Source organism: Mesocricetus auratus, unplaced genomic scaffold (assembly GCF_017639785.1).
Source record: "Mesocricetus auratus isolate SY011 unplaced genomic scaffold, BCM_Maur_2.0 Super-Scaffold_100676, whole genome shotgun sequence".
NCBI lineage: Eukaryota > Metazoa > Chordata > Mammalia > Rodentia > Cricetidae > Mesocricetus > Mesocricetus auratus.
Genome location: NW_024429266.1, coordinates 23,536,971 through 23,561,193, shown reverse-complemented (window position 1 = coordinate 23,561,193; position 24,223 = coordinate 23,536,971). Strand labels below are relative to the sequence as shown.

Sequence of the window (24,223 nt, the reverse complement as noted above, 5' to 3'; positions counted from 1 at the left end):
GGACACAGTCAGCAAGACAAAAAGGCAGCCCACAGAATGAGAAATAATATTCACTAACCCCACATCTGACAGAAGGCTGATCTCCAAAATTTACAAAGAACCCAAGAAGCAAGTCTCCAAAACACCAAAGGATCAAATTAAAAAATGGGCTACAGAACTAAATAGAGAATTTTCAATAGAGGAGTCTAAAATGGCTGAGAGGCACTTGAGAAAGTGTTCAACATCCTTAGCCATCTGGGAAATGCAAATCAAAACAACTCTGAGATACCATCCCGCTCCTGTCAGAATGGCTAAAATCAAAAACACCAACAACAATTTATGCTGGAGAGGATGTGGTGAAAGGGGAACACTTCTCCACTGCTGGTTGGAGTGCCATCTTGTACAGCCACTTTGGAAATCAGTATGGTGATTCCTCAAAAAAATGGGAATAAACCTACCACAAAACCCAGCAACTCCACTCTTAGGCATATATCCAAAAGATGCCAATTCACACAACAAGGATGTCTGTTCCACTATGTTCATAGCAGCATTATTTGTAAGAGTTCCCTGGTAGAGTTTTTTGGGCCACCTATGCAAACTATCATGTCATCTACAAATAGTGGAAGTTTGACTTCTTCCTTTCTAATTGTATCCCCTTGATCTCCTTTTGTACAATATTCAAGTACAATATTGAAGAGATATGGAGAGAGTGGACATCCTTGTCTTTTCCTATTTCAGAGGAATTGTGTTGTGTTTCTCTCCATTTAGTTTGATGTTGGCTGTTGGCTTGCTGTATATTGCTTTTGTTATGTTTATGTATGTTTTTGTTATCCCTAATCTCTCCAGGGCCTTTATCATGAAATGGTGTTGGATTTTGTCAAATAATTTTTCAGGCAAAGGAAAAGTTAGAAAGACAAAAAGACAGCCCACATAATGGGAAAATATCTTCACCAATCCCATATCTGACAGAATGCTGATATCCAAAATATATAAAGAAATCAAGAAAGTAGTCACCAAAACACCAAACAATTCATCTAAATATCGGGTTCAGAATTGAATAGAGAATTCTCAATAGAGGAATCTGAAATGGCTGTAAGACACTTAAGAAAGTGTTCAACATCCTTAGCCATCAGGGAAATGTAAATCAAAACAACTCTGAGATACCATCTTACACCACCTAGAATGGCTAAAATCAAAATCACTAATGATATTCTGTGCTGTAGAGGATGTGGAGAAAGGGGAACACTTGTCCATTGCTGGTGGGAGTACAAACTTGTACAGCCACTTTGGAAATCGTTCTGGAGATTCCTTAGGAAAATGGGACTCAGTTTACATCATGATACAGCAATGCCTGTCTTAGGCATATACTCAAAGGATGTAGCAGCATTATTTGTAATAGCCAGAACTTGGAAGCAACCTAGATGCCCCTCAACTGAAGAGTGGACAGAGAAAATGTGGTACATTATACACAATGGAGTATTACTCAGCAGAAAAAAAAAACAATGAAATCTTGAAATTCACAGGAAAATGGATGGAACTGGGAGAAAACATCCTGAGTGAGGTAACCCAGTCACAGAAAGACAAGCATGGTATGTACTTACTCATATATGGATATTAGACATAGAGCAAAGAATTATCAGCCTACAATCCATACCACCAGAGAAAGTAGGAAACAAAGAGCACCCTAAGAGAAAAATACTTGGTCCGCGGAAGAAGGGGAAAGAGACAAGAACTCCTGAGTACAGTGGGAGCGTGGGTGCTGGGGGGAAAGGGAAGGGAGGTAGGAAAAAGAGAACGGGAGAAGAGGAGGGGGGAGGAGAACAAGAGGGATCAGGAAGACTTAGACAGGAGAGGAATAGAGGAGAGAAAGAAAAGAGATACCTTAATAGAGGGAGCCAGTATAGGTTTAAAGAGAAATCTGGTACTAGGGAAATATTCAGAGATCCACTAAGATGACCCCAATTAAGAATCTAGGCAGGAGTGGAGAGGCTGCCTTTGATGCCTTTCCTCTATAATGAGATTGATGACTAACTTAATTGCCATCCTAGAACCTACATCCAGTAGCTGATGGAAGTAGAAGCAGGGACACACAGCTAAGCACTGAGCCATACTCTTAGAATCCAGTTGTAGAGAGAGAGGATGGATGAGCAAAGGACTCAAGACTGTGCTGGAGAAACCTACAGATCCAGCTGACCTGACCTAATGAGAGCACAGGGATCCCAGTCATAAATCTGTGGAACCAGCATTGGACTGAACCAAACCCTCTGAATGTGGGTGGCAGTTAGAAGGCTCGGGCAGTCTATGACCTCTGACAGTGGAACCAGTATTTATCCTTAGTGCACACATGGACTTTGGGAGCCCAGTTCCTATGGAGGGATACTATATCAGCTCAGAAATGATGTGACAGACTTTGAAAATCCCCTATGAAGGCCTCGCCATCTTTGTAGAGTGGGTGGATGTTTGATTGGGGGTATGGTTGGGGCCATGGGAGGATGGGAGGGAGATTGAACAGGGGGATTGATATGTAAGATGATTGTTTCTAAATAAAAGAAATGAAAAAATGAGTATGCATTACCAAGATGGTTTCTTGTATCAAAATGTTAAGACTTTAATAATGGATCTTGCTGCAACATGTCGAGTCATTAAGAGGATCCCACTGAATCTACATTTATGATGTAACTATATCTACAAAGGGCTCACATTTTTATTTCCCCTTCTTAGGCCCTCTTTTCCTGGATACTCTGTTCATCTGGATGTTATTACCTTCTTCCTGAGACTCACCCTTTGTACTGATTCTGACTTCTGTCTCTCTGCTGTTTGGCACCTAGTCTTGCTTGTCCTGCTTTTGAAACGTCCCTTGAATCCACTGTATCTTCTGTGATCTACTGCTACAGCCTCTTTTTACACACCCACAGTTTCCCATTTGCACTCCGGGTAGAACCCCTTGTGCTGTCCCATAGATGGAAAGTACCCTTCTTCTGGATCACTGTTTGTCACATGTCTAACACCCTTGTTCAGGACCAGAGTCTACTTCTGTGGACTTCCCCTCATGGCATCTTCCCGGCTGAAGAATTTTCTCCAGGAATTCATTTCTAAGATCTGATTTGTAGTCGATTTGGAATGGTACCTCTTAAACACAAAACCCACATACTGTAGTCAGAATGCAGTTGTTCTCACACTTATTGCTGATGGAGGGGCACCTGTTGACACAGCTGTCTCTCTTAGCTAAGTAGGCATCTCTTTGAGCTTCCATCCAAGATATATGAGAACTAGATACCTAAGAAGGAATGTGACAACTTCTCTAAGCGATGTTCTTGTTTTCCCTTCCCTCAAATTTGTGAAGAAAGTATTGCCTGTGATTCTCCAGTGCTGATGGGGTGGGGCAGCAGGAATTGCACAACAAACTAAATCTCTCTCCAAAGAATCACCTCTTAGGGACTTTTCCGCTTTAGGTTACTTATTAGAAAGGGTGGAGTAAGCAATAAAGAAAACGTTCTAATGAAAATTAAATCCCTATGGGAAGAAATGTTCTGCCAGTTTTTGTTTGTTGGTTATAAAGAAATATATTGAATACTGCCTGTGTGTCGTATTTCTTGGTGTCCAGTTGTGAGGGGACATAGTGGAAATCTATATTTCAGCCCTCATATGTGAGAATTTTATGGTTCCAAAGTTTGGTCAATCAACCAGCACATTTTGTTTCAGTCATGTCTGCATACATAAAGAAACATTCATTAGCCTATGGTTACACAGGAGACTTGAAATTTTTTCCTTTCTGTTATTGAGGCATTCACAGCTGTATATACCATTTCATGAGACTTTTGAGAAAGAATCCCTCAACTGTTTTTGAAAATATGTCAACGAATTTTATGGGGAAAGAAGATGTGAAATCCTTCTATTTTCACCTGCTACATAAAATGCTATGCAGTAAACCACTTTTAGATTTTAATTATTCCCCAGGCTTTCCTTCTGAGGTACTCACATAGAAATCACAGTCTGAACTTATATTGCCATTTAATTTTTAGCTTACCACACTTATGTTTCATTTGCATTTATTCAAAGACAGTAGCTTAGGTCAACAGTGTTCTCTTAACTACCACACCCAGTGGCTTTTATACATCCTTTTCATGTTTGACCTTGCACTGATGGTAGACCTTTGACCACCCTTCTTCAAAGGCCCCTCTTAGTTCTGTGACTTTTTTCTTATTTCATGCTTCGTTGGCAGGATAGTCTTCTGCCCATGCCATGGGTATTGGTGATTGTTCCAAGTTCTTCCCATGCTCAGATTTCCTTCTCACTGTATGCTCAACCACTATTATTGTGTAGGTATGTCTCACACCCATCTCCAACCCCAAACCCTGTGAGTCACCTGCCTCCTTTCCTCATTCCAAAGCCAACCACGCACTCAGTTCTCAAATCCTTCTGGCCATGTTTTAGCTGGTATTTTCCTCCATCTTTTCTGCAACTCTATCAGTTCAGTCTCATCAGTTCTTGACATAACAATGGTGAGCTCCTTATCACTGGTCCCACATTATCTCCAATTGCAGGAATTATCCCTCAAGCTCAAATACTCATTTGTTGCTTCAGAAACCCTTTATGTATTAATTGCTATTTTTGAGATAAGGTCCAGGATAACTGGAGCTCCTTTTCTCTAGTGGCCCCATCTGCTTTGTTCTCTAAGTTTCTTAGTATGATACACAGTCTTTCATAGCGTTTAAAATTCTTTCAATGTGCATTAACTTGTCTTGCTGTTTTATGCACATAAGCATTTTTGCTTACTGTCTTCTTTGTTCAGAATTACTTTCATCAAATATTATCTCATCTCATTAGCCTGGTGAGAAAGTACAATATTTTTAAGATGCTAATTTCAATGTCTTCTAATTTTAGAGCAATACTTGGCCCTTTACTGGGATGATATAATCTCAGGGTCCAGTGTGCCTCTCATCCTCTTTTCTATATTTGTCTTAGTAGACTTCTTTGAGATAATAAAGTATATTATTGAGTCATTTATTAATTATAGTCTCCATCAATAAGGTAGTCAGAATAATGGCTCCCCAAAGATGCCTAGAGGTTAATACCCAGAACTATAAATATGTTAGGTACATTGCATTGAGAAAAGTTGGTTAATAATCATATGATCTTTAAATATATAGATTATCTGAGACTATCCAAGTTGGCCCAATTCAATAACAGGGGTTCTAAAATGAGAATGGTGAGGAAAGTAAGCAAGTTATAATGATGTCAGAAGCAAGGGCAGAGTGAGGATTGAATTCACCATCGGGAACTTTAAGATGGGAGGAGGCCAGGGAGTGCACACAGCTTCTAGTATTGGTATAGACCTGGGGCATAGACTCTCCTCTAGAGTTTACTGAAGAAATGCATCATCGTAGACAGCTTCATTACAGCCTCTGTACTTTCTAGTTAGACTTCTGATCTCCCAGATTTCCAGGTAATAAATTTGTGGTGGTTTATGTTACTATATCTGTAGTACTTTGTAGAACACCATAGAGAACCTCCCAGAACCGAGTTACTTGTATTTTACATCTGACACTCGGTTAATATTTAATATTTTGTTTTGAACTATGAAGTCTGAATCATGGTTACTAGGACAATTCAAAGAGTGTGATTTCCATCTGTGTCTATGCAAAGCCTTGATGTGGAAAATTCCAATTATGTTACTAGTCACACCATAATGGAGTTGTGTGGTATGCTCAATGCTATTGACTTGGCCCTGTAAGAAATGCAAAAAGATAGCAGAAACATGCTTGAAATTAAGGCAAAATGATTCAAGATGGCTGTGCTTTTGCTGTGACATGTCTGTCATAATTGCCTCCAAGCCCACCTTAATTCTCAGCTTTGTCTCAGAAATGCTGTTCTTTTGGGAACCATAGCCAAATTAAACCAACCTATTTCTCCTCATAATGCTATCTACAGTTGGTCTGTTCCCTTGGCGATGTTCATTTGCCACCATGGCACTGATATGGCCTTAAGTGGAGGGATCTCTCATTTTGACCTGTCAGCACTCCTTCTTCCTGGGGACTTTGAATCTTATTTGATGTTTCTGAAGTCCCTGTGTTTGGGGCCAACACTGATCTATGCAGCTAAGTTTGTGGTTGTCTTCCCTCCCATGTACTACACATGGAGTGGAATCTGACACCTGATATGAGACCTAGGAAGAGGCCTGGTGATCATCTGGGTCCAGAAGTCTGGAGTCTTGGTGCTTGCCCTGCTGTCCTCTGTAGGGCTAGCAGCCATGTGAAGAGCTGAAATTCCCATCATCGTCCTATACATTATCACACTGATTCATATTCCCATTTATCACTCTTATCTCCAGACACCAAGGTTCCCCTGATTTGTTTAGATGCCATGTGCTTCAGATCCCATTGGAGCTCAGTAGAGAGGCTTGAAGAACTGTAGTAGTAGAAAAAGGTCATTTTCCCCAGGCCTGGGCCCTTACTCCCTCTCCACATTTGACTTTGATTTGTGCTGAGCATCAGCTTTCGACTGTGGAAACAATGCCAGTCCTGTGGCTGCCCTGGGTACCACTGCCTGTGGGCTGCTGGCTTAAAGGACAGTTGTGTTCATTGGTCAGCGCAGGGCCGTTAGCACCCACACAGTGTGACTGAGAGGAGAGAGGTGGGGGTGGAGGGATGGTTCTGCCCAGCCAGAGGGAGACAAAGAAGGAGTTGGATCTCGGGAGCTCATGCTTGGGAAAAGATACAGATAGAGCTTTTGATGGATGAGGAAGATCCAAAAATTGTGTTTTCTGTTCTGTTTTTCACTTCTAGTGAAACACACCTTCAATGTAGTGTTTTTAAATCTAAATTCTCAAATTGTCTTCTTTAGAAACGATTAAAATACTACTCATTTCAAAAAAATAAGGCAAATCAGTGTGGTCTAGACATAACACAGACCACAGTGTGTCCCTCTTGTAAACAGATCTTAACTCAGGGAATAAATAATATTTAAAAAGAAAATTAGAATGTGAGAACACTTGAAAATAGCATAGATGATGAAGGTGGCTAAGGCAGACACTTTATAGACACTAAAGATGTTATGGAAGTACGTGATCATGGTGACACACACTTGTAATCTTAGCACTCATGACACTGCAGCAGAGGGACCTCCAAATCAAGGCCAGGTTGAGTCACATAGAGTGAACCCAGCTTAGATAAACCACACAAACACACAGACACAAACATCGACACAGACACACACAGACACAGACAGACAGACAGACAGACAGACAGACAGACAGACACACGTACTCACACACCTTATACAAGTTCATTTTGGGTCAGGCATGAGAACATGAGAGGATCATGCCTGCTTCAGACTTATAAGAATCTCTGATGTTTGCATGGACTGGTAAATGGCCCACTGAAGTGTGCATGTTGAAAACAAAAGCCAGATTTACAACCCAGAAATAGTCTTTCTGGGAGGAAAGTGGTTAGAAATGTATTTGGTTAAGTAATTTTAGACAACTATGTCTATTTATTGTGTTTACTTTTTATTATTTTATTGAGTCTGAGTTTTGAGCTGATCTCTTGTCCCTTAACTGATCATTTCTCTCCAAGGGTGATGGTGCCTATCTGATTTTGTAGTTGTTTGGTTGTTTGTTTTTGCTTTTGTTTTCCCAAATGTTGTCTGTGTAATCACTGGTCCATTTGCTTCTTTGCTTCTCAGGTCCAACTAAATACATATCTGGTAAGTGTGTCCTGCTAGCACCTGCCATCACCATGCAAATTCTGCTACTTAGTACAGGCTAGCCTGGAATTCACTGTGTCGCCTAAAAGGTCTTAAACGTAAACACATTCTGCTTCAGCCTCAATTTGTTAGAATTATAGACATCTACCTATTTGTCTCTCTGTTTTGGCAACATATCCACCCCAATGTTTTGTCCCTCAATTCCAAAGGTTTGGATAAATTTGGTGGATTTAGGTGTCTGTCTATTGGTTTGTCTGTCATCTTTAACCAAGTAATCTAGCTCAGGTATTTTCCTACTGAAGTTACATAATGAAAGCATGAGTTCCTGTGGGAACACGGAGTGAGAAGAAAAGCCTGTTCTTCTCCTTGATCAAAGAGTGAAGTCTTCTGTGACATTTCAAGGTCAGAACCTGATGCCAAGCTCCACAGGGATCAGTGGGGGGAGGCAGGTCTCCTCGCTATGGGAGACTACTACCCATTTATGGGAGTAAAAGATTTATAATAACTTGTCATAAATTAGATGAATGTTGGGAGCAGGGAGAGCCGGCTAAAGCTATTTAATTCTGGTCTCAACCAATTTCCAGGAAGGTAGGCAGGACTTGGAGAGAGTCCTTGTGGTGTGATGCAACAGGGATTTGGTGAAATGTAGGCTTCACCTGGTATCATACAGCTCAGTGGGAATGGCCATCAAAGCCAAAACCAAAGTGATTGTAGGATGAAGGAAAGGCTTCATATACCTGCATGCACCCCAAATCCCAGATCCATGGAGATGCCACAGGAACCAAAATAAATCACATGAAATTAAGGAGCAGGTTTTAGGGAGTAATCCACATTCCCTCTTTCAAAATAGGCTTTGTAGCAAGGAAAACTGGGGGTTGTGCTATGACATCAAGCGAACTGGGAATTCTTATTTCTGAATGTAGCCAAGTTTGCCACCATGATGTGGTCATAGAACTTAATGTGGCTACACTACTATGCTCAATTTAAGCGACTCTGCAGTATCACACAGGAACACAACAAAGATGGATCAGCCAAGGTCTTTTGCACAGATAACTAGTTAAGGAATCTACACATGAAGGTGCTGTGGGAGAAAGTAATGAGTTCTTTGTGGGAACATCCTGTATAGAGAGGTATTTTTTTTGTCTTTTTCTTCATTTGCAAAAGTCCCTTTTATATTTCTGTGATTTCACGTGTTGTTTCTTTTTAAGCTACTTTGAGGAGGTTGGCTCTCCAGGGAACAAACAGGTCTTGTTCTGTTTTTAAAGACAAGGCACACATTACCATTCATGTGTAAACTCCCTGACTACACCTCAGAATTGCATGCAATCTACAGCACCTTGTGTATCATGCACAAATTCAACCATTGACATCATGATCCTCCCCTCCAGCGCCTGGTCTCAGACCACATGGTGAACACCACAGAAAATGATTCTTGGATTATTATGACTTTTTAAAAATTGGTAAGCATAAATTACCATCTCAAAGATCTCTGCTTGAATATTTGTGTTACCTGACACTTAGAAACACACCCTCCAAGGAACCGATTTCTCCATTCAATTGACAGAGATGGTATTTTCTCTCATTAGACCTGTATTAATGGTAATATTAATGGTGAAAAATTGTATTTTCCTTTACAAAAACAGGGCTATAGTTGATAAGAGAAGTCCAAGTTGAATGAGAAAAAATACTTACTTCAAATTTTGTTAAGTGTTACATAGGAAAGAGCAGCGTCCTTGGAAATAATAACAAGCAGGAGTACATTTTCATCAATGTAAAGACCTTATTATGACTGGAATCAGTCTTGGGCTCTGCAGGTGGTTTTGTAAATTGGTACAATTATTTTGGAAAGCAATTTGGTTCATAAAAACCTTATGAAACCTCTCAGGTGCTTTAATCCAGTGATTCAGTTGTTAGGAACTTTTCTTAAGAAAATCATTTTAAGTGGGGCTAAAGATGTATGAAATATTGTAGTCACAGCAGCATTACTTAATGTGAAAAACAATTGGAGATTATTTAAATTTATAACAAGAATTAATGGCCACATAATTTGGGGTAAATTATGCAGTGGAAACCTTGAAGTTTTTTTGTGAAGTCTTTTTGTGAAGTCTTTTTGTCCTGTTTTACATGGTCAAAAAATTCTAAACATATGATTGTAATTAAGGAAAGGAAAACATAACACTTGGTTCTGGCCCATTTTCTGTCAGACATCAAGAAGCTAATGGATAATACATGGGTTTTATATTCCTGTATATTTCTGCACTTTCTCCAGTGAGGATGAATTCTTTTTTGTAAAAAGATACAAGTATATCACAAAAGAGAATAATATACATTTAAAAAGACTGGAAAATAATGACTGTACGCAAACCATGTACACTTTCAGACTGAATAATCAGTCTGGTTTTTTACTTTGATTTTAAGTATTGGTGTTGTTTCCTCATTTTGTAAAAGGAATATGTTATTAGTCTGGGGATAACAGCAGTATCTGTCCACATAACAGACTGTGGAATCAAATAGTTTCAATTTGATTCAACAAAGGTCAGCTATTTTGACCAATGTTATTGTTAAGATGCAAAAATTTACCGGGCGGTGGTGGCGCATGTCTTTAATCCCAGCACTCCGGAGGCAGAGGCAGGTGGATCTCTGTGAGTTCGAGGCCGGGCTGGACCGACAGCCTCCAAAACAATACAGAGAAACCCTGTCTCGTAAAACCAAAAAAAAAGATGCATAAATTTGACAATTTAAGCTTTTGTAATTTATTTATACATTCGTAAAACAGATATTAATGCTGACAATTCTATTTTGGGGAAGTTAAACTTGAAAAATTTTCTAACATTGCTAACTGTAAATAAAGTAAGTTTCCTTGAAAAATATCACTTTTCCTTCTTCATTTTATTCTCTATCCCTTCCTGCTACAGAAGCTTTTCTTCATGGGAGGAAAAAAAATTACACTCGTTCTGTAATACCTGGCTAAATTTCAAAGAACAATATAAAACGATCAAGCTTAGCTGAATTTCATGAGCAGCATAACAAAACTGCTCAATTAAAACTCAACAGGATTTATATCGCCGTAGTTAGTCAACCTTCACATTTATAATGACTGCTTATTGATAGAATTCCAATTTCAATATTTCCTAGCACTTGCTGAGTAGTTGCAAAAGTGTCTAGTGACCATTTCAACTGATGCATAAATAATATCTCAGTTAAGTTGATGTAGTCATGGAATCTGATTGGAAGGTATTCATGGTCCCTACATCCTTTGAAGATGCTATCTTCTTTTCCAGTTGTGTCCTTCCTTATGACCCAGCCAAAGCCTAGGATGGAGGAATTATTACAATGGCACCATAGAGGCCAGAGACTTCTTAAATTTAAAGCAAGTCCACAATTACTCTCAGTAGTTAAGCACTCTTTCCTCTAAAGAGTCATTGTACATTCAGCTTAAATATTAGCTCACTTTCTATAATGGCAGTGCTCTTAAAAAGACTTTATGTAAGTGCACTCAGAAAGCTAGTTATTTAATGCTATCCTATGGTGAATTCTTTATTATAATAAATACTTGTTACCAAATTTACCGTTTCTTATATGGGATTTTGTTTAATGAGCCATATCCACATTGATTTCATTTAAATGAAGGGATGTTATTTCATAGACCAGTATAAGTTTCTGAAAAGAGGCAATTCCTTTGCAGTGGGTTGCCAGCCTCTCTGTTATTACCCTGAAACCTGAGCAGTCATAGATTGACATTGGATAAGTGTGTTAGCTACTTTATGTGTTGCTAGGACAAAAGAGTTTATTTTAGAGATCAAGAGTACAGTCCATCAAAGAAGGGGAATCGTGGCAGCAAGAGCTTGAGGTGGCTGGTCACAATCATATCTGTAGTCAGGAAGCAGAGATGAATGCTGTGTTCAGTGTAATTTTTCCTTTTCATGCAATGCAAGATGTCAGACCATGGATTGGTTCCACCCACATTTAGAATAAGTCTTAATTTCTCAACCTAATCAAGAAATCCCTTACAGGCATGCCCACAAGTTGGTTCATGGTGATTATAAATTCCATCGACTTGAAAGGTTAATCATCCCAATAAGGAAGGACAGGTCCAGTAACTGACTTACAACTTGCCATAGATTTGGACAGCATAGGACTATACCAGATGCTGCTGGAGAAGCTGGTAAGTAATGTTGCCCATTACTGCAGAGTGTTCTTAATCTTGGGGGCAGAGTTAACATGGCAGAAGTCGGGGGACACTGGCTAGGCTCCTCAAGAACCTGGCTATGAGCATCTCAGGTGGGTTCTCTATCTACTGCACACATTTATGCATTTCAGTCATTATTTTTCAAGGATAAACTGTTGTAAGTTTCCACATGATACAGTGATAGGATGGTTGATTTCTCACAACCTACTGGAAGTTTGTAGGTAGAAGTGACAGAAATTCCTTTTCAAGACCATCTGTTTGTTCCCATAAACACTCCAGTAATAAATGAATTCATGCTACTCAGTGAAGTCATCTCTAAGGTTGGGAAGAAGGGAATAATTCAACTTTCACCAGGTAGTATGAACTTACACTCCAACAAACTTTTGTTTTTTTTTAATGTAAACTATTATATATGCATAAATATGTAGATACAATCTGTAGAGTCCACTTAGTATTGCTTGTCTATACATGATTCAGACGTGACTAATCGCCCCCTCTCAGCATTACTGGTAGGTCTTGTCTAGAATTTGAGCCCCCAGGGCTTTCCCCCTTTAAGGTTAGCATGTTTCCCTTGTTCAGCTCTTGTTTAGGTAGCCATATTGGTGAGGCATCATTCATGAAGCTTTCCTGTCATTTATAGGAGAATCTCTGAAAGCAGTTTCCTGGTCCTCTGGCTCTTATAATCTTTCCACACCCTCTTCTAGGATGTTGCCTGGGCCCAAGCCACAGGAGTGCTGTATCCACTGGGTCTGGCAATCATGTGATCAATTGTTCTCTACTTTTTGATATGTTGTGTTTTTCTGTAAATTATCACACTTGTCTTGGTTGGGGCACCTAGTTACTCTATACATCTCTCATTTTTGTTTTTACTTTGTAAACACAAACTATTGATACCACCTATATCCTTGTTGGCTTTTCTGTGTCTTAGCCTCTTTTTGTTGTCCTCCTCTTCTTGTCCCATTACTCACTACTCTCTTTCCCTCTTGTTTGCATCTATACCAAGATGTTTCTTTAATATAGTATCAGGGTTGTTACTCAAGCAGTTTTCTTCACCAGATTTTGTTTTAGTACATTTTCTTTGCTACACTCCCACAGTCATGTATTATTTCTCAAAATACAGACTTTTTCTGATGATGATTTAATTCTAAATGATATTGGAAAAATATCATTCTAGTTTCTTCCCAGTAATTAAAGTTATTTTCTTTGTATATTGACTTTTAGAGCAACAGCTATGCTATGCAATCAATAAATTGTATAATATTTATTAGGCACAGTACTGGGTTCAACAAAACTATAGCCAACAGCAAGATGTCACTTTTGCTTTAGAATTGAATTGACAAGAAAAAGTTAACATAGCTTATGAAAGTAACCAACCAATGTCTGATCTGACATAAGGCCCACTTCATGAAATGTAACCCATATGTAACACTGGTTGGGTGACCAAGAATCTGAAACTAGATAGTATGGGACCTAGGGGAAAATAAAATATTACTGTTCTAAAAATGTAGCAATATGGAAATTCCTAATGACATTCTGCTATACTAATAAAAAAGTTTTTTCCTCAGCCATTATCAGAGAAGCTTTCTCATGCAGCAGATGGGAACATACAGATGTCCAGCCAGAAGTTATGTAGAGAATGAGGGACCTTGGAACATTCAGTCCAAGAGGGGATGCCTCCATCAAATCCCCCCTGCCCTGCAGTTCAGGGAAACTTGAAGAAGTGTAGGCAGAAAGAGTGTAAGAGCCAGAGGGGATAGAGCATACCAGGAAAACAGGACTGTGTAAATCCACATGATCATAGCTCATATGAACTTACAGAGTCTGTGACAGCATATATAGGGTCTGCTCAGGTCTATGCCAGGCCCTCTGTATATACATTATGGGTTCCAGTTTATGGGGTTCCTTAGTGTGCAAATGAGTGTGTCTCTTATTCTCATGCCTTTTCTTGAGCTCTTTTCCTACTGCTTTGTTTGCTTTGTCCAATTCCAATGTTTTTGTTTTATCTTATTTTTATCACTGTAGAAGCAATTTGAGTCAGGTAAAAAACATGTTCTTATTGAGAGAGATATGTCATAGGAACTTTACAAACAACACTAAGGCTTCTGTAAAGGTCTTTAATACCCAACAGGTAAGGGACTTTGTTCACCTGTGAAGGAAGATATATAGCTGATTGAATCCCTTTCCAAAGCTGAAATGAGCAGAGACCACAGAAAGGCCAGGCTGTCAGGTCTTCTAATCTTAAATACTAAGGGGTCATGAATTGACATGCCAGACACTAAAATCTATGTATTTTCAGCCACACTGTAAAGATATCCCACTTTAGTGAAGATCAGTTCTGTGTTGTATATATAATGGTCACAATTGTTTTTCAAGTATACAGCAAGCCACATGTACAACAGCTTTCACTCAGGTAGATTTCATAATATAAGATATAGTGTAAAGTAAAAAATACACAAAATAATGACCAAAGAAGAATCTGGCCTGTAAACATATGCCTAACAGGGAAGAGAATTCTTTATCTAGTGTTAAGGAGAGAATGAATTGCAAGTGGCTTTTGAGCAATCTTACTGACAAAAGACAGTCCTGTTTTATACTTGCAGGAATAGACTTAGCGTGACAAGCTCAGGCAGCTGCCATGCTATGGCATCATGTTTCTCTTGTGACCTCTGTGTAGTTCATTTTATGACTTCCAGTAAAGGTAGGAAAGAAAGGAGAGAACTCATGATAATGGTAATTGGATATCATATTGGTAGATAGCAGCAAAGCTTACCAGGCCACAGCAAATACATAATTTGTGGCTGCTAGAGAGAGATCTAAAAGGGGGCTGTTATTCTTTAATTTAAAAATGAAGAGTTTGCCATGGGATTTATTTGTCCTTGTTTTTTTCCCTGGATTTTCAGAGCTGGTCAGGCAGTAGATACAGTTATTACAGTACATTTCATGTTACACAATGAAAAATGAAAACAAAGAGTCCTTTCCCACAGTATGGTTTATAATGTGTTGCATACTTGTCTTTGCTGATACCACAAACTGGCTTGCCCAGGGAGCATCACAATGGACCCACTACTCCAGAACTTGCTCTTAGGCATTGGAAAAGATATAATACAGATAAATTAAATTATTAAATGCAATCCAAGCAGATTTTGACTCTAGTGATTTGGCTTCTATTCACATATTTCCTCCTTTTTCATTTTTATCCACAATTTCCCTTTCCTCTTCTCCTCCCGTCTCCCTCCCCACTTTCCCTCCATGCCCCAACAGTCCACTCCTCCTCTGCTTCTGTTCAGAAAGGGGCAGGTCTCCTATGGCTGTCAACAATGTATGGCATATCAGGGTGGTGTAGGTCTATGCTCCTCCCCTTGTATTAAGACTGGGAAAGGCAACCCAGTATGAGGAATAGGTTCTTAAAAGCCAGCCAAACATTAGGGGCAGCCTCTTCTCCAACTTCTAAGAGTCCCACAAGTAGACTAAGCTATTCTACTGTCAGATATATGTAGAGGGCCTAGCTCAGTGCCACATAGACTTCCTGGCATAGGTTTGTTATTTCTGTGGGTTCTTTTGTGATGTCCTTGATACCCCTGGCTTGTACGATCCTTCTTCCCTCTCTTCAGGAGGATTCCATGAGCTTGGCCTAATGCTTAATTGTGGGTCTCTGCAACTGTTTCCAACAGTTACTGGAAGGAGGCTCTCTGACGAAAGTTTGGGTAGTCACCAATCTATGAGTATAGCAGAATATTGTTAGGCATCATTGCATTGAGATTTTTTTCTCCAGTTGTGTTTGGTTCTATCCTAGGTCTCTATGCCATCTAGCCTCTGGATTCTGGCACTCCATGTTGTGTCAGAGGTGGACTCACTCTCTTGGTACCAGTCTGAGGTTGGACCAGTTTTTGGCTGGCCACTCCCACAATCTCCATGCCCCTCTCCCATACCATGCCCTGCATATTGCATAAGCAGGACAGATTGTATGTTAAAGGTCGTATGGCTGGACCCATGTCCCAGTCCCTCCACTGGAAGTCTCACTGGGTCAAAAGAGATGGCCAGTTCAGGCTATACATCCACCATTGATAGGAGTCTTAGCTGGGGTCATTCTTGTAGATTCCTGGGAGTTTTTCTTTTCTCATGTTTCTACCTGATCCTCAAAATGCCCCCCCTTTGCCAGTCCTTTCTTTTTTTACACTCCCCCTCCATTCAACCCCAATACAATCCCTCATGTTCCCATCCCCACCCAACCCAAGTCTGCCCACAAGATCTATTCTATTTTCCCTTTCCAGCGAGATCCATGCATACCTACTTCGGCCCTCATTGTTACTTAGTCTCTCTGGGTCTGTGGATTATAGTATGCCATTCTTTATAGCTAATATTCACTTATAAGGTAGTACATACTAGTTAGTCTTTATGGGTCTGGGTTACTTCAAATGGGATGTTGTTTTTCTAGTTCCATCCATTTGACTTCAAATTTCTTTTTTAAAATTTCTTTTTCAGTTTAAATTTAGATTACAAACAAGGTTGCTTCACAAGTCAGTTCCAGGTCCCTCTCCCTTTCCCTCCCCTCCTCCCATGCCCTCCCCTCAACCCCCCCATTATCCCCTCATTTCCCCAGGGAGGGTGAGGCCCTCCATGGGGGTGTCCATAGTCTGTCATTTCATACAGGGCAGGGCCTAGACCCTTCCCCAAGAGTTCAGGGTGAGAGTGCATCTCACATTGTTGGATGAGAGTCCAAAATCCGTGTGTATACTCGGGATGAGTACTGATCTACTGCCCAAGGCTCAATAGATTACCTAGGCCTCCTCACTGACACCCACATTCAGGCGGTTTTGATCAGTCCCATGCTGGATTCCCAGGCTGATGCCTGGGATTCAAGAGTTAACCTTTGTCAGGTCAGCTGTTTCTGGGGGTTATTCCAGCCCAGTCTTAATCCCTTTGGTCATCAGTCCTCTCTTTCTGTTACTGGCTTTCTTGAGTTCAGCTCAGTACTTAACCGTGGGGATCTGTCTCTTCTTCCATCAGCCACTGAATGAAGTTTCTGTTTCCCAGACTCTCTGGCCATGGGATTCTAGGCTGGCACTCCCCAGATCTATGTCTAAAATCCATATATGAGAGAGTACATACCATGTTGCTACTTTCTCATTCTTATTAATGAATATACTGCTCCAACTTGATGCAGTTCACATAAAATTATGAGTTTCTATCTAAACATGAAAAACAGAAAGTGTATACTATGATACATTGCATAAAGAGAAATCATGAACAAAGACATTTGTTATTCTTTTTTATAAGAATGTATATGAGAAATTTGAACCAGAGATGGTGGGGTACCTCATGACATTTACAGAGCTGATGCAACAGCAGACACCATTATGGACTGATCCTAAGAAAACTGCTTCTTTATCCTTACGAAGGTCTGGGTTCCTGGTAACTGGGCTCAGGGAGGAGACAGGAGGAAAAGGCTAGCCAGGGAAGATACAAAAAATGACTTCTAGAAAAATAAAGAAAAGAATTCTTTCCAGTACAACAGCAAAGACCAGGTTCCTAGATTGTGGTTCAATCGCAAACCAGTAGAGACCTAGAGGTAGCTTGATGTTGTTGTAAGAGTGTGAGATATGTTTTCACAGTTCTTTACCGGCAAGAAAGAAGAGTAGGTCAGACAGTGGGGAGTGATGAATTTACAGATAGATCAGTTGTTTTTCCAGCTTGTCATATGCATCCTGTTTTACCATAGATAATTAGCTGCTTCTGCCTGCTTCACCAAAGTGCAAAATTGGTCTTAATGTGGATAAATTTGGCTTACGTAAAATAAATACATGGAGAAAGGATAGAAATCACTTCTTCACTGACACCCAGATTCAGGGGGTCTTGATCAGTCCCAGTGAGGAGGCCTAGGTAATCTATTGAGCCTTGGACAGCAGATCAGTACCCATCCCAAGTATACACACGGTCTCTGGACTCCCATAGAACAATGTGAGGTGCACTCTCACCCTGAACTCTTGGGGAAGGGTCTAGGCCCTGCCCTATATGAAATGACAGACTATGGACACCCCCATGGAGGGCCTCACCCTCCCTGGGGGAATGAGGGGATAACGGGGGGGATGGGGGGGAGGGCACGGGAGGAGGGGAGGGAAAGGGAGAGGGACCTCGTACTGACTTGTGAAGCAACCTTGTTTCTTATCTAAATTTAAAATGGAAAATAAAAAAATATTAATAAAAAAATCACACACACACACACACACAAAAAGAAATCACTTCTTAAGGAAAATAACAATTGGTTCCATTTACATGGTCCATTAGAGACATTGAAACAGGGAACACTTCAAGACTGAGTAGTGGTAGTTTTGTTTTCTGCAATGTAAAAGCATTACTAGAGTTCATTTGATCTTTGTCCTTGCATCTATTTTTAACATGCGTCTCTTGTGTCCTTTCCTGCTTTTTCACTGTTTGCTGATGAATTTGAACTATCTGGCTCCTGATTATTTTTTTCACAGCTTAGGTGTTGCTCGTGGGAGTTGAAAAGGGGCAAAGGAAGACAGGTCTTCCTGCTGTCAATGTATTTCATCTCGAATATACAAGCGTGCAAACGCACAGTCTTCACATTGCTCTGCATACACTTCAATGCCCCTCTTCTGCATACCTCTATCCTCTCTTCTACTTTCTTCTAACTTCCATTCTCCTCACCACTCTCTCTCTCTTTACTCTCCCCTCCCTTCACCATGACCACAAATCATGTTTTCCCCTGCATGTGATAAGTGACTAAACATGAACTGAATCACACCTGATTCTTTTAAGTCCTGCTCAGCCAGCAAGACTACAGAAATTCATGTGATTCTGAAGAAATTAAAATGATGAGGCTTGACTGAATCAGTACATGAGGATCCTGGGTAAATTGTCCATCCTAAATCTGTCCATTGTAAGATGACGTGCATTTATCATTAACACGTGCAACAAGTTTCACCAAACAAGAATATTAAAACAACTACTAGTAACTATCCCATTAAAATATAATTAGTTTAATAAGAACATGAATATCTTGGTTCTAATCAGAATTTCTACATTAGAGGAAGATCATAATGGAACTAATAATTGCACAGGATGAAGTGCATGCAAACTGGGTCCAACAAAAGTAACGACCTTGGAACAAGGTGATGGAGAATCTTATCAGCACTGTGCTCTATTTAATATTCTTGCTCAATGGACCCCTCTAGATCAGATATATAGTAGCAAAGAAGAGAGGATTTGGGATGACAAGAATGATTTGTGAATGGAAGCAGTCAACAGAAGGAATGATGAGCATGTTCAGTCAAGTGATGCTGAAGAACAGAATATGCTTTTATAAAGAATGCAACTCAACAAAAACCATAATGACGTAAAAAAGTTAACCTCACATGCTTGGAGACCATGATGCCCTTCAATTCTATTAGCTCGGGTTTTACATTACTTTATACTTTCCAAATGTATCCTTTCCTTTTTTAAAAGCAAATAGTAAAAGGAAATTCTCTCTCATTTTCATAGGTGCAGAAACAAAAGAGGCATTTCACCAGAGGGAAGCAGTGACAGATGCTGGAGTAGAGAGAAGATCTTCTTTCTGAGCTTTACACATTTAAGTGCTGCCTTCCTTCATGATCCTATTGATAAATAATGAAGACTAATTGGCTGCTGAAACCCCTTGTGTTAAGAGAACAAGATGGTTGAAGTACACAGCAATTATGTAATATAATAAGGAACCTATGTTAACCCTCTGACATTATTTCCAGTGAATCTCACTGAAGCCAAGACAGCCTATAGCTTGGGTCATTTGAAGCTGAAATTGAAAAGAGGCTATGAGGCCCACACTGCCTCTGAGGATAATGGAAGATAGACTGGGTGATCTGTTAAATGTGACTGGCTCAAGTCTAGAGGATTCAAACAGCTCTTGTTGCATTCATTAGAAACAGGTTTGCTTAACAGTCTCTGGAGTTCACTGAGAAGGGAGCTGACATTTGCAAATGATAGCCTTAGAAACTTTCTTCCCTCTACAATTCTGCTTTTTCTATTGTTCCTTTTCCTTGGAGCTTTCCTTCTGGATGTTGGTAAATTTCCAGGAAATGCACTTGTGCTTTCCGTTGTCACATCTCATCAGTGCTCTTTTGGGGAGGCTGGAGGGAGGGTGGCAGGAGAACCAGGAGGAAGGAGAGAGTGCCCTGGGCTGAAATGGCAGCAGCATGTAAATGAATGCCAACTCTGTGAACATTTCCCAAGCAGTCACATTCTATTACAAGCAAATTATGGGATGTGATTCCTAGAAAATAGCAAAGGAAGAACAAAAAAAAAAAACAAATAATAAACAACTAAGTAAATAAATAAATAAATAAATAGAAAGATAAATAAAAGGCAGGTGGCCATGCATATTTCACCTTCAATTCTCTGTTGGATCAATTCTTCAAATGCTAGAGGTTCCAACAATTCAACTGTTTATTCCTTCAAAAAATATATACATTTACTAACTATTTCCATCTTTCTAAATAGAAATAGAGGTATGGATATTAACTTTCACATGGTCATCCAAACTGTCACTCTTTTCACTACATTGGTTTATTATAAAATCAATTTGATTTAGGAACTGAATTATTCTAAAAAAAAAGAGAGAGAAATCAAACAACGTCAAGTTCCACATTTACCCCAATTATCTAGGAACAAAGTCAGATTATCTGTCAATAATAGTGTTCACTCTGATGACTATTTAAGAACATATATCCCTAAAATTACCTCTGAAAATTTGATTTCCTAGGTCAAAGATGGAGTATCCTGATGAAGAATGATGTTTGGAACTATTGTACGATGCTCATAGCTCTGGCAATGCCAAATTGGTGACTCATTTCTTATATGGCCCTGTGTGACTATATCAATAGCTAATTCTAGCTGTTTGAGGACTTAAATGTGTAGAGGGAAGGGAGGTATAAGCCACATAGACAGGACTATTACAGTGCACAAGAGGAGGGACAGGGCTTGGCACATTCAAACTCAATCAAAAGTGACTGTGCTGTACTTCCTGCCCTCATGTTTCCAGTTTGGGGAATGAACACTGGACAGAAGGAAGTGTCATTCATACAGTATGTGCAGGATTTGGTGTATAGAAACCAGTGGTTAAGTTTATGTAAGGTATAATATACAAAACAAACCAAAATGTAAGTATTGCATAAAAAGTCAAATTTAATTACATTACCTACAGTTTTAAAGTGAACCAAAATAAGGAAAGATCTTTATTTTATTTTTTTTATACTTACATTTTTTAAAATTTCTTCCCTCATGGGTCAACTCCTGGCAGCTGGTATCTACCTGTCCTAATGCCTAACCACTTGCTTTACATACTCTCCTCACCTCTCCTGCTCCCTTCACTCTTACCCTTTACACTCACCAGACTCAAACTAGCTACTTCCCAAACTCAACATTAAAATAGGAATAATGACAAAGCATATTCATACTTCTAAAAATATCAAAACAGAACAGCAGGACTTCCCATACCATACAACTAAAATGAATATAGCAGATGAAACAATTATTTCAGGACACTGAACCAAAACAAGGTGGCACATGGTTAGTTCATGTTAGTGTACAGAAAATTGCCTGGGTTATGAAGTAAGAAAGGAGAATCGAGATGAAGCCAGACAGCGTCTATGAAGAAAACATAATATTGAGAAGGCAGGAAGGAGGAAGTAGATAGTGCTCACAGGACACAACACCAGATAAGATGGAAAGGGGGAGGATCCAGAGGTCTGCAGAGGCTTACCTATATGTCATCCTGTTCTTTTATAGAAAACTATCCAATATTCAGACATAACTAGCTGAAAGACCTAAAGATAGCACATTTAGTGCTTACACAGGTATCTAGCCTCATGTTTCATGAAGCATTGGGTAGAAAACATAACTTTTGATAATGTAAAATCATGATTCATGGATTACACACAAGGTGATTCTTAACAAATCTTGGAAGCAAGACCCCTAAGAGGTTTAACTGTTTCCCAGTAACAAAATTATATCTCAACAGAAAGATGGAGAACATTCATAGGAAAATAAAGATATCTGTCACTTAGGAAGGTGCAATATGTGATGTATAACCATCAAAGGAAGATGACAAAATATTGGGGTCTGGATGTTTCCATTCTTGACTCCCTGCCAATTCATATGTTGAAATTTGAATCCCTAAAATGATGGTATTATGAGGCAGAGTCACTGTGGAGGTAATTAGGTCATCGATAGCAGATCTCTCTCAGATAGGATTCGTGATCTTTTTAAAGAGGCTCAGAGAACAACTGCCTTGCCAAGTCCAGGGCAGAACACTGTGGGAAGAGCCATTGAGATCAATGGACAGTAACCATGGACCATGTCTGCTACCACTTTTATTCTTGCTTGCTATAAACCATTTGGCTTATAATAACACACTGGGTATAATTAAAGGGGCTGAAAGGTTTAGACTTATGATGAATAAACAGATAGCAAATACAGAACAGGACTGACACAGATGTGAAAATGGACAGAGAATAAAATTAAAACAGTTGTTTTAATGGTACCATCGAAAACTGAAATATTAAGTGAAGACTGAGAAGACATTAAAAATTCTAAAATTAAAAATTTTGAGCTAAAATGTTATGTACCTTTTACATATTACATATGTATCATATATAGCATATATACATATGGTTTAACAATAAGTTTAGAATTGAAGTAGAAAGCATCTGTGAATGTAACAATAGATTAATAGAAATTCACCCAAATTAAGTTCAGGAACTAAAACAACAATTCAATCTAAAAACCATTAGTGAACTGTGGAAAAGCTGTGAGAGACCTAATATACATATAAATTGAGTTCTAGGTAGAGGGACATTATTTGAATAAGCAATGGCGAAAAATTGACCAGGCTTTACTAAACTTACCAGTATACATATCAGTGATACAATGGAACAAAATCTTTGAGATACCAAAAGAAAAAAAGAAGTTATCATCCAATTATTTATTATATAAAACATCACTCAACTATGAAGGCAAAATCCTTTTTTCCCCCTGAAGATAGTAGTTGAAAGTATTAATGCAGCCATCATGTAAAAGAATTTAAAGGAAGAGGAAGACAATGGAAAAGAACAAAATGATACCAGATGATGATCTGAGTCAAAACAAAGAACGAAAAAACACTAGGATCAGTTCTGACATGGGGTGAACATAAGAAGTTCTGGGATGATTAATCATCATTGTGTACTTGACCAGATTCACAATCACCAGAGGTATACCCCTGGGCCTGTTCATGAGGATGTTTCTGCCGAGATTTAATTGAGCAGGCAAGAGCCACACTAAATGTAGGTAGCATCACACCACAGGCTGTGATCCTGTGTCAAATAAAATCACACGAGCAAGGTGAGCACCAGCGATCATTATTCTTTCCTTCTTGGATGCAGCAACTGTGTGACCAGTCACATCAGGCTTCTGTTGCCAAATATTTCTACTATGATAGGCTACATCCCTTCAGTCCAAATATGTGCTTCCTTTCTTATGTAGATTTGACAGGTATTTTGTCACAGTAACAATAAAAATAATGAGTACAATATCTTGTCTCATATAAGCGAGGATATGCAAATATTTAAGTGACTTATAATATCAATTATTTTGTAAGATTCTGACTTGTAAATCAATAACAGTATAAAAGACAAGGGGAGACACTGTACCATAGTATATTGTAAGGGCCATACAATGTGTATGAAGCAATAAATTACAGATGGTCTTTGTACTGTATTATACTAAATGTGCATGCGATTATCAATATTATTAATATGTTAAATAAACATATCATTTAAATTTCACACAGCTTTGAGAAGTGTTTTAAAGGTTCATAATGTCCTGTTCAGAAAGTATACCATTTATTCATTCACTGTATCCATGCAGTATATGATACCTTTTTGCTAATAAATCTGTATTATATACTTACTGAAGGCTCCAAAGTTTCAGGCACTAACAATTCAGATACATCAAAAAGAAAAAAGAAAAAAGGCACAATATTTAAAGAAATTCATTGATTTTTTTACCATATAAGGAAAGAGGGGAGAAAAAAGCAAAACATATGTTAAGGTTGCTACGATTCAAGAGTGAATCTAGTATGTGTAAAGTCATGAAAGGAACAATAAATTTAAAGTAATTCTTCCATCACACCTCAAATCACAAAAGTTACAGATGATGTGCATGTGATAAGTGCTTAGTTTAAGACGAAATTTCCTTTGTATGAGAAAGAGAAAATGTTTTTTTAAACTGATGGCAATAGGTAGCATAAGACAGCACTGGAATGATGCAAAATCTTCAGCAAAGTTTCCCAAAGAATCAGTAAGACCAAGCCATTTA

General features: G+C 39.0%; 1 long non-coding RNA gene and 1 pseudogene across 2 annotated transcripts in view; both read left to right on the top strand.

The window, feature by feature from the left end:
- LOC110341097 overlaps window positions 1-23,691 on the top strand; it is a 134,184-nt gene extending 110,493 nt beyond the window's left edge. For both annotated transcript variants that reach the window (XR_005873878.1, XR_005873879.1), the window contains 2 exons: window positions 11,697-11,848; window positions 19,376-23,691. This is a non-coding gene — a long non-coding RNA (uncharacterized LOC110341097). The remainder of the gene's footprint in view (window positions 1-11,696; window positions 11,849-19,375) is intronic.
- Window positions 2,128-6,801, top strand: LOC121136762 (annotated as a pseudogene).
- Window positions 23,692-24,223: the final 532 nt, after the last annotated feature.